Raw genomic sequence first — 15145 nt, 5'->3', positions numbered from 1 at the left:
CTGGCAGAAAACCATAGATAATTAGTAATATTTTATCATAGCTCCAACTTTTTTGGATGTACACATAAACATGTAGTTTCCTCTGAGTTCATTGTGATGTTCTGATGTGTGTGTGCAATGTACAATGATTCCCATCAAGTTACTTTGTGGTGAGAACAGTCCTGTCCTTTACAACATTGTTGGACCTAAAGGACATTATGTTAAATAAAATAATCACACTCATATGTAGAATTTAAAAATGTTGATCTCAAAAGTTGAAAATAGTAGTTACCAGAGTCTGGGGATAGTTTGGTGAATGCGTTTCATGTAACAGTTGGACATTAGGAATAACTTTTGATGTTTTATTGAATAGCGACTATAGTTGACAATAATACAGAGTTATATTTCAAAATGAAAGAGAGGATTTTGAATGTTCTCAAAGTTCAAGCTTTTGATCTCCTTTTACAGAGTCATCTGAGTGAGAGTTGACTTCAGGAAGATCCTTCAGTATAGTGTGCCCTTCAAACCTAACCAAATGACTATAAAGGCAAATGCCTTTACTGTACATGTATGATTACATGAATAATATGAATCTACATCATGCACAACCATAAAAATGAAAAGATGTATCCCATTTGTGTACAATGAATCAAAATGCAGTCTGTAAAAAATAAAAAATCAATAATTTTAAAAAAGAAAGGCAGAGAATATTTACTCAGAGCACAGGGACTGGGGCCTCATGGCCTAGAATAAAATCCTACTTAGAAGCTATACCTGTGAAAGGTACTTATACCCCACTATATCTCAATCTCCTGTTTGGGGATGTGGAGGTTAATATGGCCTATGTTATGTTGTAAGGATAACATTTAAGAAGAATTATAAACTCTTCCTACTCTGCATGGGTGTGATGCTTTATAGTTTACGGAAAATATCTTATTTCCCAAGATCTCCACGTCAGCACCATAAGATAGGTAGAACAGGGACTGACATCCACATCTTACAATTCAAGGATTTGAAATTTAACTTCAACATAGTTGCTTGATGGATCTGAGACAAGAAGGTAGTAAGTTCCCTGGGAATAGAGATCTCTGAATACCTGAGTCCTCTAAATGATGCCCTAGAACCCTAAACCTAGAGCTTTTCCCACTCTCTCTAAAATTTTCCTGTGCCAAGCTTTCCTCAGGAATACTAATGCCCTGGAAGAAGTGCCTGAGCAGGAAAAAAAAAAAAAAGAGTTCAAGTTGCAACCCTACCTTTTAATTCCTGACCTAAACTTAATTCATTTTGTACCTATTGTTTAATTTCTGGCCTAAACTAAATAAAACCCCTCTGAAGGACATCAAAAAGCCCCACCTTCTGAGGTTCCTAGCATCTTCTGTCAACTGACTCTCCCTGAGCCCTCCTGTTGAGCAGTTGACCACTCAAAGTGACCAGTGGTCTCCATGGCTCTCAAACTGGCTCAGAACTTAGGACATTCCAAATCAACTGCCACTTTATGGCTATGCCAAAAATTAACATTCCTTCCGCTGTACAATGGTAGATGAATGGTTTAGGTCAATTAAATGTTTCCTGCTGGGCTGGTGCTTATTTGGTTCAATGGAAGAAGTTGACATATTCCTACATCTTCTAGCTGCTGATCTGCCCACCTGACTGAGCAGCTGCACTGTGGCCTGCCTGAGAACAGGTAGTAGTTGCATACACTTTGATCATGAGTCTTCCTGATAGTAATGTTTCTCACCCAAACCCAGACTCACAATCTCTCATCTCTCCACAGCTCCTGCAGGGGCAAGGGGCAGTCTCTTATTTACCCTAGAGGGACTTGATCAGAAGCTACTTTTTGTGATCCCCGACCCATCCCAAGACCCTCCACAAGGGAGCTAACAGACTCTCATTCCTCCATCATCATATGTCCACAACTTTGGTCAGACGGCACTGTCCCTGGTCAATACACTCTCCCAGCAGCCCCCAAATAGCAAGAATTCTGCACTATCAAGTCCACGGCATCTCACCCTGAGATTCCATTTTTTTCCTCTTTCTTATTAGTACATTATAGTTATACATAATAATGGAGTTCATCTTGACACAATCATACAAGCATGGAGTATAATTTCCTCCAATTTAGTCACCAGTATTTCCTCTTTGTCTCCCCTCTTCCCTCTTCCTATTCCCTTTTCTCTACTCTAATGGTATCCCTTCTATTTACTCATAATTTTTAAAATTAATACTAGATAGATAGATAGATATAGATAAAAGATGAAATTCACTATTGTGTAGTCATATAATTTGACCAATTTTATTTCACTATTTCTCTCCTTTCCAGTCCCTCCTCCTTCTCCCACCAATCCTCTTCCTTTGCTCCACCTAGTTCTTCTCTATTTGCATGGGATTCTCCCACCCATTTTTATGCCTTATTTGATCTAGCTGCCTCATGTGAGAGAAAACATTTGACCCTTGACTTTCTGCATTTGGCTTATTTACCTCGCATGATGTTCTCTATGCCAGAATTTCATTCTTCATTGGGAGGCTAATCCCATAACTTGGTATTGTTATTATGCTGCTATAAACATTGATGTGACTGTATCACTACAATGTGCTGATTTTAGTTTTTTGGATAAATATTGAGGAGTGGGAGAACAGGGTTCTATGTGATTCCATTCCTTATTTTTAGAGGAACATCAATACTGCTTCCAAGAGTGGTTGTACTAATTTGCAGTGCCGCCAACAATGTACCTTTTCCACAAATTCTCATTAGCACTTATTATTATTTATATTCCTGATGATTGCCTTTCTGACTCAAGTGAAAAAAAATCTCCAGGATATTAGGAAGCTAGACAGTGCTCATGTCACCCCTGAAGGCCACATATTGTTCATTCCCACTCATAAGGGGCCTAAACATCCTTAACTTACTCAGTTGATGACATTAATCTGCAACCTTGAAATCTACCTCCCATCCCATGGCCTGGATGCCCTTTCTGTCTTCCTCCTGCCCCCTAACTATTGTTCCTCTAAATGGACGTCCAGAGGTTTTGCCCTGCTTTCCCTCATGGAGCCTACTGAATAACTGTCCATGGATTCCTGGAGCCCCGGTTGGAAACACTGAGTTTTATCTCTGACTGCACATAGCTGGGTCTCCTTCAGAACCATTAGGAAACTGTGACCTAGAGATTTAAGATTTTTAGGACAATCTTGTCTTAAGCACATAGTTTCTGGGGTAAACAAGTGGCATGCTGTTTTGTGGGGAAAATATTCTTACCCACAGTGTGATCAACGTTTATTAAAATAAAATGTATCGACACAGAAAACATGTTGCAGAAGTGAATCACCATCAAAACTTGATAATTTTTTGCTCCTTTGATTTAAAATAATACCTTGACTTGTTTCCATGGAAAGGCCTCCAGAAGCAACCGAGAACTATTTCAACTTGTATGCTCAACAGGAGATTTTTGTATGTTCAACATGGAGATTTTTCCTGTCCCCAAGGCTGCATTGATGTCTTCCCAACTTGCAATGGATGTCTTCTTCTTGGGCCTCTTAAAAAGGCAGCCAAATATTCACTCTGATACTCAGTCCCTCAAGGGACACTCTTGTTTCTCTATACAGTTTACAGTGTTTCTGGGCAGAGTACAGAAACCATGACCAGGTCAAAGGATGGGAGACAGGTTTCACATGCACATGGCATTGCCTCACCTGGCAGCATTATCTGAAGGTCCGTATGAGATCTACATGGCAAAAACTGCAGTGAATTTTCTGCCTCAGGCTCTTCCTGCCTCATTTTCCTGCCATAACTGGGTGTGGCACATGAACACCTGTACTAAGGTCTCACTGCAAAGAAACTACACTACCCAGAGCTCCATACTTAAGATGAATTGTGGAAATGAATTGTAAGGCCTTTCACAGGAAAGTGAGTAGGAAAAGTGTCAAAGACTGAATGACCAAATGCCATGTGGATGAGACTCATAGGTAAGGTTTATGATTAAAATGTTTCTGACACAATATGAGAGACTGTGAAACACAGCTTTGTCCAGGCCCTGTGAACTGTCTTGGGTGTTGATGGGATATTTTTCCATGTTCACTGAAGTACCTGTGGCAATCAAAGAGTTACATACATATGAAGTTTACAATTTGATTAATTTTCTTCTGTATTTTTCATATTGCAACAGTGATAGCATTTTTGATTGAAAATATTGACACTAGCAGCTAGGGAACAAATAAATATCCACAGAAAGACACAAACCCTCAGTCACAGGCATCATTAGAATCACACCACATGGATTCACACACAGACACACCCCACTCCCATGCGCATATCCTCACACCACCTAAAGGGAATGCAGGCTTTTCCAGAACTACAGAGAATGACTATAGTTCTTAACCTGGACGATGAATTTCTACCACAATTTCCCCAATCCCATTCGTAACAGGAAGCTGAAATCAGGGTGGCTCTGCACACTAAAGCCACAAGGACAGTTTCATCTTTCTCATCATCTAAATGGTTCATCAGCAAGTAAGTGATTTCACAGTACATACCTTTCTTAGTTCATCTTGTGTCTACCTGCCAGAAAAAGAATCACCATGAGGATCATGCCATGTTGTGCCCTGTGTGCACAGGCCTTCTGTTCACTTGTTGATATTAGAAAACAGTGGTCAAGTTGAGGAAACAAAAGAGTGAGACTCCTCCTGCCTCTTTACATGGAATGTGTGTGTCAAGTCTAACTGTAGTTGACAATTAAAAAAAAAAAAAAAAGCAAAAAAAACTTTTTCCAAGATGGAAAAATGCTGCAATGAAAAATGCTGCTATTCAGCTTGTACAGATGTTGTCATTTTTCAGTGCTCTCTTGATTGAGGTGTCAGTTGGTAACAGATTTTCCAGTAAAATTTCCCCTAACAAGGAAACTGAATATATCATGTAAACTATGCATGTTCAGATTTTCATATTTTAATTTAATTGAAATAGAAACTGAGAAAGCAACACTTCTTACTTCGGATGAGGACAACTGACCTTCAGTGGGTTCTCCCACTGGACAATTAGTGTATCCTCCTCATTTTTGCTGTCACTTGCAAGTGACTCCAGTAAGTCCTTAGAGGGATCTAGGAGGACACAGAGGAACTGTCTTTATACTGATGGTGCTGTTCATGAACTCTTCAGAAGTATTTACTTGATGTGGAATATATTTATAAGTTGATCATTTTTATAAAGCTAACTTATAAGTAAGGAAGATTTAAAATTACCAAAGTCCTACCATTTAAAAACAACCACTACTAACTGGGTGTGGTGACTCATGCCTGTAATCCCAGTCACTTGGGAGGCATGAGTTCAAAGCCAGCCTTAGCAAAAGCAAGGCACTAAAGCAACTCAGTGAGAGCCTGTCTCTAAATGAAATACAAAAAGTAGGGCTTGGAATATGGCTCAGTGGCCAGGTGCCCCTGAGTTCAATCCCTGGTACCAAAAAAATAAAAACAAAAATAAATATAACCACGACTAACAATGTGATATTTTCCTTTCCTGTCTTCTTTTTCTATGCAATGTGTGTGTGTATCTAGTGTGTCAGTGGCTGCCAATGCTCACATTAGCCCCCTGACTGTGGGACAGTACTTGGTGAAGTTCAGCATTTGGTGAATGCTGGTGCTTTAACCCAGCAGGAAAAAATTTGCAACAAGGTAGGTGGGCACCAAGCTAATAGCCAAGTTGTATTTTGAATTCCCTATTTGTCACTGTCCTTTTTCTGCTGTTAAATGTACCCTTTCCACTCAGTGTCATGTGAACACTGAGACCACCTTATAATGATGGACAGTGTTTGGGATATCCAAAGGTTGTAATCCTCCTGTGGGTACACACATGTGCTGGACCTCCCTGGCATGGTGATACAGTTCTGTAGCCCAGAGTGTCAGCACTGGCCCCAGCACCTTGCTTCCCATTTGCCTTTTCCTCTTAAAAGATCTCTTGACCCTGCAGGGATCACTGCATCACCTCCATCTAAGAAATGGTGATATTAAACAAACCTTCAGATTCTGCTGTGGTGAGCACTGAAGGAAATGATTTCTATCAAGTGTACAGTGCTGTGGGTTTTCTTTTAATTGTCACTTGTATTGTGCTGTGCATGTGGGAGTATATTTTCTGGGGAAATACACACACACACACACTCACACACTACACACATTCACAATCACTACACATGCACTCACACATAGGTACTTCCAAAACCTCCTGCACACAAATCTATACAAGCAAAATAATACAAAAACTCCCAGTCCTCTTTTCCTTCATGAATGTGGAATCAGGTGGCTTCCTAAAGAAAACAGGCAGCAAAGTCCAACCTTTCTCAGCACTTAGATATTTTCCTTAGTAAGGAATAAGATGGGAATATATACGGTTTTTATTTGCTCCTAAGTTCATCTATAATTAAAAAGAGGACACTATGAGGATCACATCATGTCATTTCTTCTTTGCACAGGACTTTTGTTCACTGTGGTGACATGAGAAAGCTGGATGTGAAACAGTAATCCAGGAAATGGTCACAAAATAAAGCCCAAAGGGCACTTGCACAAAAAGCACAAGCTTTGCATGCATGGACAATTTCTCAAGTTCATGCACAAAGTTCCTTTTCATTCAGAAAAGATGTTATTTAAGGAAATTCTCGCTAACATAACATACAGTCTATAACTGATGCTATCACACATGAATACCATCTTGAGTTGGGTATCATTTGATAATATGCTTGCAGTTGACATTCTTCAGCATAGAAAATTGTGTAAGACATCTATAATGTACTTGATCAGACTTTCATGGCTATGTCAGAAAAGGCAACCTTAAAAAAAAAAAAAAGAAAAGGCAGCCTTACCTTCTAATAAATTGTGACTCCTCATCTACCTTGTCACTTGTTAGATCTTCCATAGGACCACCACAGGATATAGAGGAACACAGAAGAACTGTGATTATATTCAAGTTTCTGAAGAATGACTCAGGAAACTTTCTTGTATGAAGAGATGGTTGTTAACAATAGAGACTTGAGTTTCTGCTGAACTGTGCACCTTAGTGAAGGAAGGAAGGAAGGAAGGAAGGAAGGAAGGAAGGAAGGAAGGAAGGAAGGAAGGAAGGAAAGGCAGTGGAACAGGAACGAACAGAGCCTTGGTTTACCCAGATAACTGTAACTTAATCTAAAATAGTACATTTACAAATAGGTTCACACTAAAATGTGCTGTATATTGAATGTCAGTGTCTTGTTACTCTTCCTGCCCATTTTGAAGCCCGGGTTTAACTCTCCATTTTTCTCTTTAAATTTTACAAAGTTTTGGCTTCTGTGGATCTATATTTCCTACTTCATTTATTATGTATTCTTTTTGCCTTTTAAATTTTTTTTGGTGAATCATATAATTCTAATCATGTAAATAGTTTGTAAGTGTACATTTCAACAGGATTAAAAGCTAAAAACTTTCCACAGAATCAGCAGTAAGACAAAGATATACACTCTCCCTACCATTTATCACTAGACTTAAGATTCTAGCTGGAGCAATCAGAAAAGAACCATAGTAAAGGCATTCAAGTCTGAATGGACAAAATCAGATTATCTCTACTCATAAAAGACATGATCCCATACACCAAAATTCCCAAAGACTCCACAAGAAATCTCAGAATTAATAAGCAAATCCAGCAGAGATTCAAATCATAAGATCAAGGCAAAAGTCACTTTTTCCCAGATGTTTCAATAATAACCAATACAGAAAAATGAATTTAAGAGAGCGATTCCATTCACAATAACATCTAAATAACATATAATGTAATAAATTTAATTAGGGAAGTAAAGGTGCATACACTTCTAGAAATCATCATTGAAAAAAGACCACACCAATAATGTTATTATCTGTGTTCATGAATCAAAAGAATATCATCATGATGGCAATATTACACAAAAAACTGTTCTATAGAATCATGTAGTACATATCAAAATTCTGACACTCTTTTTGTACAGAGAGAATTCATGAAATTGAAAGGGACCATGAATAGCCAAAATAATCTTGAAAAAGAACTTGTTTGGAGGATTCAGAATTTCCAGTTTCAGCATTTACTATCAGAGCTATATTAATCCAGTGTGGTACTGGCATAAATAGACAGAACAATGGAACAGATATGTGACTTGAGAGCTAAATTAACTAATCTATAGACAATAAGATTTTTAACAAGTCCATTGAAAACGTAAAGAATAGTCTCTTTTACAAATGCTACTAAACCAACTGAATTATCATATGCAAAAGAATGAAGTTAGACCTCTACCACATACCATATATAAAAATTAATTCTAAATAGGTCAAAAACCTAAGTATAGGAGCTAAAATAGAAGATGCTGTTAAAAAAAAAAGAATAGGACTAAGTCTTTGTGACCTTGGATTATTGGATAAAACATGGAAAGCAAAAGCAAAAAAAAAAAAAAAAGAATAACAGGTAACTGACTTTTGTTAAAAAAAAACATTTTCAGCATAAATCACATTCAAGAAAGAATACCTATAAAATGATAGCAAATACTTTCAACTCATAAATGATGGGAGGGTAATATGTAAAAACCACTAAAATTCAAGAAAATTAAAGCAACTAGATGGAATATGGAAAAGGACTTGAGTAGATGTTTCTCACAGCTTAAGTCAAGTTTAGCTGAAGCGGAAGTCACTGGAGCAAGTACCTCCTAGAAACATTTCCATGGTAATTTTAATGAATTTCTGGAGACTGAATGTAGACTAGTATTAGAATTTTTTAAATTATTGTAGCTATATAAAATATGGGGGTTCATTTTGACATAATTATACAAGAATTGAATATAATTTGCTTCAGTTCGGTCCCCAGTACATCCCCCTTCTCTCCTCTCCCCTCTTCCTCTGTTTCCTTTCCTCTACTCTATTGGTCTTCAATTTATTTATAGTTTTTTAATTACTGCCTTGTAGGTACACATGAAAGTGGAATTCACTGTGATATATTCACGGATGTAGGATAGTTGGGTCAATTTCATTCCACCATCCCTCCCTTTTCATGCCCCTCCTCCCACTCCCTCAGTCCCCTTCCTCTACTCCACTTATCTCTCTTATTTTGTGGGATTCTCCCACACACCTTTCCCCCTTTATTTTGGTTTAGCTTCAACATATGAGAGGAAACATTTGACCCTTGACTTTCTTAGTATGGCTTATTTCATTTAACACGATGTTTTCCAGTTTCATCCATTTGCTAGAAAATACTATAATTTCATTCTTCTTTATAACTGAGTAAAACTTCATTGTGTATATATACCATATTTTCCTTATATATTCATCTGTTCATGGGCACCTGGGGGCTGGGGAGATAGCTCAGTCGGTAGAGGGCCTGCCTTGCAAGCATGAGGCCCTGGGTTTGATCCCCAGCACCGCACCAAAAAAAAAAAAAAAAAAAAAAAAAAAAAAGAGCAACTCCATGGGCACCTGGACTGGTTCCACATGTTGGCTATTGTAAATTGTGGTGCAATAAACATTCATGTGGCTCTATCACTATAGTATACTGGTTTTAGTCCTTTGAATAAATACCAAGGAGTGGGATAGCTGGGTCATGTGGTGGTTCCATTCTTACTCTTTGAGGAATCTCCATACTGCTTTCCAGAGTGGTTGTTCTAATTTTCAGTCTCACCAACAATGTGTAAGAGAATCTTTCCCCCACATGCTCACCAACATTTATTATTATTTGTATTCTTGATAATTGCCATTCTGACTGGCATACAATGAAATCTCAATGTAGTTTTGATTTGCACTTCCCTGATTGCTAAAGATGTTGAACATTTTTCATATATTTGCTGACCGATTGTATTTCTTATTTTGAGAAGTGTCTCTTTAGTTCTTTTGCCCATGTAATAACTTGGTAGTTTGCGGGGTTTTGGTGTTAAGTTTTTTGGTTCTGCATATATTCTGGAATTTAATCCCCTGTCAGAAGAGTAAGTGGCAAAGATCTCCAATTCTATAGGTTCTCTCTTCATGCCCTTGTTTCATTTGCTGTGCAGAAGCTTTTTAATTTGATGCTGTCTAACTTGTTGATTCTTGGGGAAGGGGGGTTCTTGTACCTTCGGGGTCTTATTAAGGAAGTTGATGCCTGTGCCAACATGTTGGAGTGTGGAATCCACATTTTTTTCTAGCGGGCGCAGGGTTTCTAATCTAATTCCTAGGTCTTTTATTCACTTTGAGGTGAGTTTTATGCAGGATGAGAGATAGGGATCAAGTATTATTATTCTATACATGGATATCCAGTTTTCCCCAGCATCATTTGTTTAAAAGGCTGTATTTTCTCCAATTTTCTTTTTGGTACCTTTGTCAATATAAGCTGACTATATCTATGTGGGTTTTTCTCTGTGTCTTCTATTCCAGTCCATTGTTTTCCACATCTGTTTTGGTGCAAATATCAGCTGGTATTGTTACTACAGCTCTGCAGTACCATTTGAGATCCAGCATTGTGATGCCTCCAGCATCACTCTTTTGCTAGGATTGTGATGGCTATTTGAGGTCTCTTCTTCTTCCTAATAAATATCAGAACTGTTTTTTCTAGTTCTGTGAAGAATGGCTTGGTATTTTGATGAATATTGCATTGAATATGTATGATGATTTTAGTTGTCTTAACAGCTGAATGGATAAACGTGGTACATTTACACAATAGAGTTGTTGTGCCCAGTTTTTTTGCTGCTGTGACTAAAAGATCTGGCCAGAACAATTTTAAAGGAGGAAAAGTTTATTTGAGGGCTCACAGTTTCAGAGGTCTTTGTCCATAGAAGGCCAGCTCCATTCCTCAGGGCTTGAGGTGAGGCAGAACATCATGGCAGAAGACCATGGCAGAGGGAAGCAGCTTGCATCATCAGGAAGCAGAGAGAGAGTCTCCACTCTCCAGATACAAAATATGTACCCCAAAGTCACACCTCAATTCCAGTCTCCTCTAGCCACACCCTACAACTACAGTTACTACTCAGTTAATCCCTACCAGGGGATTAAATCACTGATTGGGTTCAGACTTTTACAACCCAATCATTTCTCCTCTGAACCTTCTTGCATTGTCTCACATGTAAGCTTTTGCGGGACATCTCATATCCAAACCATAACAAGAGTATTACTCAGCCATAAAGAACAATGACTTTATGACATTTGCCTGTAAATGGATAGATCTGGAGACTATCATGCTAAGTGAAATAAGCCAGTCCCAATGGATCAAAGGTCAAATGTTTTAACTGGTATGTACTTCATCCTCAACAATGTGGGAGAGGGAAAGAATACGTATTCAGCAGATTAGACAAAGGGTAATTTTTCAAATTCATTTTTATTGTAAACACATACTATATATCTTGTTTCTCTGTTTGTACATGAAGTAGAGGCATACCATTTGTGTAATCATACATTTACATAGAGTAATTATGTTTGATTCATTCTGTATTTTTTCCTCCCCTCCACCCCTCACACCTCTATTTCCCTCTATACAGTCCCTCCTTCCTCCATTCTTGCACCCTCCCACCCCCCATTATCTGTCATCATCCACTTATCAGTGATATCATTTGTCCTTTGGTTTTTTGAGATTGGCTTATCTCACTTAGCATGATATTCTCCAGTTTCATCCATTTGCCTGCAAATGCCATAATTTATCATTCTTTATGGCTGAGTAATATTCCATTGTATATATATACCACAGTTTCTTATCCATTCATCAACTGAAAGACATCCAGGTTGGTTCCACAATCGGGCTATGGTGAATCGAGCAGCTATGAACATTGATGTGGCTGCATCACTGTAGTATGCTGATTTTAAGTCCTTTGGGTATAGGCGAGGAGTGGATAGCTGGGTCAAATGGTGGGTCCATTCCAAGTTTTCTGAGGAATCTCCACATTGCTTTCCAGAGTGGTTGCACTAATTTGCAGCCCCACCAGCAATGTATGAGTGTATCTTTTTCTCCACATCCTCGCCAACACCTATTGTTGCTTGTATTCTCATAATCGCCATTCTAATTGGGGTAAGATGGAATCTTAGGGTAGTTTGATTTGCATTTCTCTTATTACTAAAGATGGTGAACATTTTTTCATATGTTTGTTGATTGCTTATAGATCTTCTTCTGTGAAGTATCTGTTCATTTCCTTAGCCCATTTGTTGATTGGGTTATTTGTATTCTTGGTGTAGAGGTTTTTGAGTTCTTCATATATTCTGGAAATTAGTGCTCTATCTGAAGTATGAGTGGCAAAGATTTTCTCCCACTCTGTAGGGTCTCTCTTCGCATTGCTGATAGTTTCCTTTTCTGAGAGAAAGCTATTTAGTTTGAATCTGTTCCAGTTATTGATTCTTGCTTTTATTTCTTGGGCTATGGGAGTCATGTTAAGGAAGTCTGATCCTAAACTGACATGTTGAAGATGTGGACCTACATTTTCTTCTATAAGATGCAGGGTCTCTGGTCTGATTCCAAGATCCTTGATCCATTCTGAGTTGATTTTTGTGCAGGGTGAGAGATAGGGGTTTAGTTTCATTCTGTTGCATATGGATTTCCAGTTTTCCCAGCACCATTTGTTAAAGAGGTTATCTTTTCTCCATTGCATATTTTTGGCACCTTTGTCTAGTATGAGAAAATTGTATTTATTTGGTTTGTGTCTGTGTCCTCTATTCTGTACCATTGATCTACCTGTCTATTTGGTACCAATACCATGCCATTTTGTTACTATTGCTTTGTAGTATAGTTGAAGTTCTGGTATTGCGATACCCCTTGCTTCACTCTTCCTGCTAAGGATTGCTTTAACTATTCTGGGTCTCTTATTCTTCCAGATGAATTTCATGATTGCTTGCTCTATTTCTGTGAGGTATGTCATTGGGATTTTAAGTGGAATTGCATTGAATCTGTATAGCACTTTTGGTAGTATGGCCATTTTGACAATATTAATTCTGCCTATCCAAGAACATGGGAGATCTTTCCATCTTCTAAAGTTTTCTTTAATTTCTTTCTTTAGTGTTCTGTAGTTCTCGTTGTAGAGGTCATTCATCTCTTTTGTAAGATTGATTCCCAAGTATTTTTTTTGAGGCTATTGTGAATGGGGTAGTTTTCCTAACTTACCTTTCTGAAGATTCATCACTTATGTATAAAAATGCATTGGAGTTATGAGCATTGATCTTATATCCTGCTACTTTACTGAATTCACTTATCAGTTCTAAAGTTTTCTGGTGGAATTTCCGGGTTCCTCTAAATATATAATCATGTCATCAGCAAATAGGGATAGTTTGAGTTCTTCTTTTTCTATTTCCTACTTGTATCCCTTTATTATTTCCTTGGTCTGTCTAATTGCTCTGGTTAGAGTTTCAAGGACAATGTTGAATAGAAGTGGTGAAAGAGGTCATCCCTGCCTTGTTCCTGTTTTTGTGGGGAATCCTTTCAGATTTTCACCATTTAGAAGATATTGACCAAGGGGCTTAGCATACATGGCCTTTACAATGTTAAGGAATGTTCCCACTATCCCTATTTTTTCTAGTGTTTTGAGCATGAAGGGATGCTATATTTTATCAAATGCTTTTTCTGCATCTATTGAAATAATCATGTGATTCTTGACTTTAAGTCTGTCAATATGGCAAATTACATTTTTGATTTCTGAATGTTGAACCAACCTTGCATCCCTGGGATAAAATCCACTTGATCATGGTGTCATATCTTTTTAATATATTTTTGTATGCGATTTGCTAAAATTTTGTTGAGAATTCTTTGTCAATGTTCATTCAGGATACTGATCTGAAATTTTCTCTCCTCAATGTGTGTCTGTCTGGTTTAGGTATCAGGGTGATATTGGCTTCATAGAACGAGTTTGGAAGGGTTCCCTCCTCTTCTATTTCATGAATACTTTGAGGAGTATTGGAATGAGCTCTTCTTTAAAGGTTTTGTAAAACTCAGCTGAGAACCCATCAGGTCCTGGACTTTTCTTTGTTGGTAGGCTTTTGATGACTTCTTCTATTTCATTACTTGAAATGATCTATTTAAATTGTGTATGCCCTCCTGGTTCAGTTTAGTAATTCATATGTCTCTAGAAACCTGTTGATGTCTTCGAAATTTTCTATTTTGTTGGAGTATAGATTTTCAAAATAGCTTCTAATTATGTTTTTTTGTATTTCACAGGTGTCTGTCGTGATATTTCCTGTTCATTCTGAATTTTAGTAATTTGAGTTTTCTCTCTCCTTTGTTAGTGTGGCTAAGGGTTTATTAATTTTGTTTATTTTTCAAAGAACCAACTTTTTATTTTGTCAATTTTTTTGATTGTTTCTTTAGTTTCAATTTCAATGATTTCAGCTCTGTTTTTAACTATTTCCTGTCTTCTACTACTTTTGGTGTTGCTCTGTTCTTCTTTTCTAGGGTTTTGAGCTGGTCGTTAATTTGTTGATTTTTTTCTTCTTTTATTGAATGCAGACCATGAAATAAATTTCCTCTAAGTACTGCTTTCATAGTGTCCCAGAGATTTTGATACGATGTTCTTTGTTCTCATTTACCTCTAAGAATTTTTTAATTTCCTTCCTGATGTCTTCTGTTATCCATTCATCATTCAGTAGCCTATTATTTAATCTCCAGGTGTTGGAGTAGTTTCTGTTTTTATTCTGTCATTCAATTCTAATTTCAATCCAATATGATCTGATAGAATACAAGGTAGTATCACTATCTTCTTGTACTTGCTAACAGTAGCTTTGTGGCATAGAATATGGTCTATTTTAGAGAAGGAGCCATGTGTTGCTGAGAAGAAAGTGTATTCACTCTTTTGAATGGTATATTCTATAAATGTCCACTAAGTCTAATTATTGATTGGGTTATTAAGATTTATGGTTTCTTTGTACAATTTTTGTTTGGAAGATCTGTCCAGTGGAGAGAGAGGTGTGTTACAGTCACCTAGTATTGTTGTGTTGTGGTCTATTTGGTTTCTGGAATTGAGAAGGATTTGTATGACATACATGGATGAGTCACTGTTTGGGGCATAGATATTTATGATTGTTATGTCCTGGTGATTTATGCTTCCCTTAAGCAGTATGAAACGTCCTTCTTTATCCCTTCTGACTAACTTTGGCTTGAAGTCCACATTATCTGATATGAGGATGGATACTCTGGCTTTTTTGCTGAGTCCATGTGCATGGTATGTTTTTTCCCATCCTTTCACCTTTAGTCTGTGGGAATCTCTTT

Source organism: Sciurus carolinensis, chromosome 8 (assembly GCF_902686445.1).
Source record: "Sciurus carolinensis chromosome 8, mSciCar1.2, whole genome shotgun sequence".
NCBI classification, from domain to species: domain Eukaryota; kingdom Metazoa; phylum Chordata; class Mammalia; order Rodentia; family Sciuridae; genus Sciurus; species Sciurus carolinensis.
Note: the sequence above shows the minus strand (reverse complement) of the source record.